The sequence below is a fragment of the Brachyhypopomus gauderio genome, chromosome 1 (assembly GCF_052324685.1).
Source record: "Brachyhypopomus gauderio isolate BG-103 chromosome 1, BGAUD_0.2, whole genome shotgun sequence".
In the NCBI taxonomy this organism is placed as follows: Eukaryota; Metazoa; Chordata; class Actinopteri; order Gymnotiformes; family Hypopomidae; genus Brachyhypopomus; species Brachyhypopomus gauderio.
Window position 1 is genome coordinate 25,070,521 of NC_135211.1, and position 6,000 is coordinate 25,076,520.

The following is a 6,000-nucleotide window of genomic DNA, read 5'->3' on the forward strand; positions in this document are numbered from 1 at the left end:
CCCTATGATGGTGGGGATTAGGAAGCTGACAAGATGAGGGGAAACAATTTGAAAAAGACATTGGAACCATTCATCTTTTTCAGTGTTACATATAGCTTAGCATTTTTTACTTTGAAGGTTAGGCAAGCATTGTTCCTCACAAGTTCAGCCCTGCTCATGTACCAAGTTGAGAATGCTGCTTTGGCGGAGCAAAGCAGTAGGACAGGTGCTCAGGTGCTAAGAGTGTTCATCAATAATGTGTGGGTGGTGCTCCGTGGACAAAAGAGTCAGCAATGAAAACAGTGGTAACAGGCAACACACCCAGAGTGAAAAGGTAGAGTAAAAGGTCCTTTATTGAAAAATGGACCTGCCGTATCAATGCCTACTGGTTTCGGTGACCAATTCACCTTCAACAGGGCAGTAAAGTCATGGCAAGTAACACAATTCACACAGCTTTTAAAGCACAAACAAGATGATGATGTCATCTGTGATGTCCAATCCGAGGGCACCTTCCTCCCAGGACCGTACCATCTTACTAAAAGGGGGAGAGTGGAACCGGCCTAAATCTAAAAGACACAAGAAATGCTGCAAAACAAATAGTGATTGACAAATTACAAGAAACATTTAAAATCTACCTCATCATTGAGGCCAGGATATTTGTCAGCTTGAAGCCTAATGATCCATCTAGTTTCTTGTTGTGCCAATTTTTTAAGACAGTCACCCCCTCTAACCAGAGGGGCCGTCTTAAAAAATTGGCACAACAAGAAACTAGATGGATCCGGTCAAATGCGATCCATCTAGTTTCGATTCCCAGTCCTGAGGCCACGACTGAGGTGCCTGCTCTTAAGCAAAGCACCTAACCCCAACTGCTTCCTGGTTTGTTTGTTTTTTTTGCTCGATTAACCTTTCAGACTAATCAAGTGCAAATTCACCATAAGGACTCATCTGATACCCTTTGAATTAATCTAATGAGTGTTTCTGTGGCCAGAACAGAACTTTAAACGGTACTACTTAGCATGCTATAGTCCCATCCTGATTGGCTGTCTGAGGTGGAAAGCTGTGGAACCCGATTGGCTGAAAAAAGTGGAGGGCTGTGGAATCTGATTGTAAGGCTGATGGAATCTTATTTGACTGTAATTTGGATGTAGTGGAAGACCATGGAAATGAAAATGCATTCTGCCCAGATTGCATTTTCAAAATGCATTTTGACACTGAGCGCTGTTGGTGTCGTAATGTTATTGCAAACAGGAGAGGCGCTATTTCTCCTTTAACATTTGAATATTGACATCTTTTTAGCGTGGTGGTGAGGTATATATACCAGTATATATAATGGACGGTACGTCACCGTTGACTCCCATTGTGAATTTTTGAAGCCACCAAGATGGCCACATGGATGCTACCATCTTGGATGCGGCAGTAGATGAAAATTGGAGCCAGAGCATGCACATTAGAACCGGTAGGCAGGACAGTATCTCCGCCCCAACTCTGATCACATTCGTTAGGATACGCCCACCAGTATAGACGGGGTTGCGCACACGGACTGTGTCACCTAGCTAGCTACTACTGAACAAAGATATTGTTTCACTTAACACTAGGACTGCAAACGCCACGAAAATCTTTGTGAGGAAAATCAGCCACCGAGTAGCCCACCTTCCCGCTGTGACGCAATTAGTGTCTTGCTAATGACATGGTACGCATTTGAAGCGCTGACCCTCGCTCTCCTTTGTATTGAATCGCGCTTAGCACAAAACATTCTAACTGAAATTTATCTTCGCGCTAAATAATAAACAACAGGGTTGCCAACTCTCACGCATTGAGCGTGAGACACACGCATTTGACCGTATTCACATGCTCTCATGCCACACTTCCGATATCTCACGCCAAAAAAAAATCAAGTTTATTTACCTCTGATCCACATCTATGATTCAATGAGTTACTAGTTCGCTCTGGCGCCAACCACCGGCGATCGATAGATCGCGATATAATACTTAATTTGTGTCCATTATACATTCACCACCCCCCAACAACTTACGTTTGCCACCCTCCCCCCTTCAACAATTTACACTCACCACCTCCTCCAGGTTCAAATCTCACTCCAAGCGATCTTCAAAAGTTGGCAACCCTGAAACAATGTACACTACTCAAAAAAATAAAGGGAACACTTTAACAACACAATGTAACTCCAAGTCATCCACACTTCGTGTTCAGATAGGAAGCAACACTGATTGTGAATCAATTTCAACTGCTCTTGTGCAAATGGAACAGACAACAGGTAGAAATGAGAGATTTTCAACTGATTTCAAAGATTTTTATTAATTGAGATCTAGGATGTGTTATTTTAGTGTTCCCTTTATTTTTTTTGAGCAGTATATTTGTAGTTGGCATATGTGTTGTGCGATTTTCACTAGGCAAACCAGACACTGACTGCACAGTTAGTTTGATGAGATTTAATGTGAATAACTTCAACTATATATACATAATTAATCTTGTATGTGTATACCGTATATATATATATATATATATATATATATATATATATATATATATATATATATATATATATATATATATATTGTCTCTGGTGTATATACACACACGCACATATACACGTTCTATGCTTCAAGTGTCACGTTGAGGACCCCGGCCCCTCCCTTTTGGGCGTGTGTTTACGTAGTCTACGTGCATCGTCTGCGTCTGTGGATATTTCGTGGTGATGGCTATGTCATGTGATAATCCGTCTCACCTGTGAATCGTCTCGTAATCACCTGGGGTTAATGTGGTTTGTCTATTTAATGTGCGCTCGCGCAGTGTCCTGTGCTCGTCGTTGTCTACAGTCTACACGTTGTGTGTGTATCTCTGTTCTCCGTGCGCTATTGCGCAATATTATATGTTGATTAAAGTGACGTTTGCCACTAAAGTACGGATTCTGTGTCTCGTCCGTCTACCGCCGCCCAGCGTCACAGAACGACGAGCCGTCTGAGACACCAAGTGAAAGATGCCGGGCTATAAATCAAAGCCAAAAAAGGGAAAGAAACCCAGCAAGCGGCATCACCGCTCTTCTCCCTCTCCATCTCGGGAGCGATCGCCCCTGCGGGTGGGCATGCTCGAGCTGGAGGAGGACACCCCCGGTCAGGAGGAAGGCTCCTCTCCGCGCCAGGAGGCTGTGCCTACGCAGGAGCAGCTGGAGCAGGATCCTGTCTGCGCTTTCCAGCTGGCCGCGGCACGGGGGACGCAGTACCCCGAGTTGGCGAAGGAGCTCCGCGAGGGGGCGGTGCGGATTTGGCGTGAGCGCCAACGACGCCTTTCTCCAGCACGCGCCCTCTCGCCCCTGAGGGTGGACTCCTGCGTCTACGGGGCGGTCGAGTCCACCCCGGAGAGCGAGTTCGGGGAGGAGGACTCCGAGGAGGAGCAGGAAGGAGAGGACTACCCCCCTTCTATATGCGACGCCTCCACCGTGGACTACGGTGGAGAGGAGGAGGAAGAGGAATACCCTCCGTCAGAGGACTCCGCCTCCACCGTGGACTACGGTGGAGGGGACGGAGAGGAATACCCTCCGTCGGAGGACTCCGCCTCCACCGTGGACTACGGTGGAGGGGACGGAGAGGAATACCCTCCGTCGGAGGACTCCGCCTCCACCGTGGACTACGGTAGGGAGGAGGCGGAGTCGGAGGAAGAATCGGAGGACGAGGATTACCTCCCTCCGCCCGTGTGCCCCTCTCGCACCGCAGAGAAGGGTGAGGAGGAGGAGGGCTCCTACACTACGGAGGAAGAAGAGAGCCCTCCCCCCTCAGAGAGGTCTGCGGAGACCGTAAGAGGGAAGCGGACGCCCTCTTCCGCTCGCTCCAGAGACAGTGATATGGACTGCTCCCGGGGTGGCAGCCCGGAGCAGCCCATGGAGTGGAGCCAGGGAGAGGAGGAAGAAATGGAGACCGAAGGGGACCACTCACACGGCCCGTTCGGTCAGTCCGTCAGCCGCGACGCACCAGGCGCGTACGCAAGCCCCGGCGCTCCTGGCACGTCAGCCCGCCGCGCTGCCCCTGGCACGTCAGCCCGCCGCGCTGCCCCTGGCACGTCAGCCCGCCGCGCTGCCCCTGGCACGTCAGCCCGCCGCGCTGCCCCTGGCACGTCAGCCCGCCGCGCTGCACCTGGCACGTCCGCCCGCCGCGCTGCACCTGGCGGAGAGTCCGCAGCAAAGGCAGGAGGAGCACCGCCTACCGCAGCGCCTGCAGCACCAGCAGCTCCGGACCTCTCTCCCCTGCTCGCTCTCCTCCTGGCGCGAAGCCTGGCGCCCATGTCGTGTGTGTGTGTTCCCGTGTTTGTCAGTCTTCCCCTTTGTGTACCAAACCCGTTTTTCCCTCTTGTGCCACTGTGTGTGAGCGTGCCTGTTTGTGTGTTTGTGAACGTTCCGTTTAATGTGTCTTCCGTCTTTTCCCCCGTCTTCCCAGGGAGGGTGTTCTAGGCGGTCCGTGGCGGACGCTTCACCAAGGGCAGTCACCTCCCAGACGCAGGACTGAGCGCGTCGGATCCGCCCATCGTCGTGGGTTCGGGGCACTCGGTCCTGTTGGCACCCCGGGACGGGTAGTGCCCTTGGAGGGGGCGTCTGTCACGTTGAGGACCCCGGCCCCTCCCTTTTGGGCGTGTGTTTACGTAGTCTACGTGCATCGTCTGCGTCTGTGGATATTTCGTGGTGATGGCTATGTCATGTGATAATCCGTCTCACCTGTGAATCGTCTCGTAATCACCTGGGGTTAATGTGGTTTGTCTATTTAATGTGCGCTCGCGCAGTGTCCTGTGCTCGTCGTTGTCTACAGTCTACACGTTGTGTGTGTATCTCTGTTCTCCGTGCGCTATTGCGCAATATTATATGTTGATTAAAGTGACGTTTGCCACTAAAGTACGGATTCTGTGTCTCGTCCGTCTACCGCCGCCCAGCGTCACATCAAGTACATTTCGTGCAATTCGCTAAACTACAAACTAGCTAGCATAATTTGCTAACCTGGGAGGATTTAAAGTTAACATCTGGCTAGCTAGTCAAATATCTAACTGTAAAATATAATTGCTCAAAAAAATTATTTTACGTGTAATAAAAATTCAAAGTTTCTTGTCCGGCCCGTTCACTTACATGGGAATGGGCGGGATTAAAAGTTGTACTGCAGCCAGCCACTAGAGGGCAGCTGACTCACGGAGGCTTCACTTTTCACTCGTGTCGTCCAGTCCACTTATATATACAGTCTCTGTTTCAAACGCGTTATCACAGAATGCAAAGCAAATTAACACTTAAGTACCTCAACCTTTGCCAAAAGGCAGTCATCCCTGCCAGGTACCACAGCATTTCCAAAAGGCAGAGGTTGGCAGGTGTGATACGCCCTTCTTACCTCCAGTGTTATGTAAATGAGGAGTGTCTCAGGTCTGGGTGGTTGCTGCTTCAATACACACCTTTGGCTGCCTGCCACAAGAGACTGCAAGCTCTCTTGCAAGAAGTCACAAACAGAATATTTGAATTATAGTGGCATATAAGTGGCATATTGATTATTCAAAATGGCACTGATTTTTTTTTACCTTATTTTAAGTAGTTTTTGTCTTTTGAAAAACTGCCAATAGGTAAAGATATTTTTTACATAAATGTTTCCATCTTTGGAGGACAACTTAATTTTTATGTAAGAATCAAATGAAAACAATTCTGTACAATACAGTACAATAGTGATAAAAATAATTGGGGTTAGGTGGACCATATAGAGAAAAGAGGAGGAGAGAAAAGAGGGTCAGTGTTCAATGTTCATGGTCAGCCACTGGTCAGTGTTCATCCACACCGTCCCCTCAAAAGCCCTCAATGTCTAAAATACAGTAAAAACTGAGGGACAGACAGTGGTGAGGAGACGGGTGAGGCCATGACAGCAGGCCTACCTCCAGGGCCGGCCCTTCCATTAGGCGATATAGGCAAATGCTAGGGGCGCCGGCTGTCCAGGGGGGCGCTCGCGTGCATGCGGTTTTTTTTTTTTTTTAACAAATGAACAATTAATA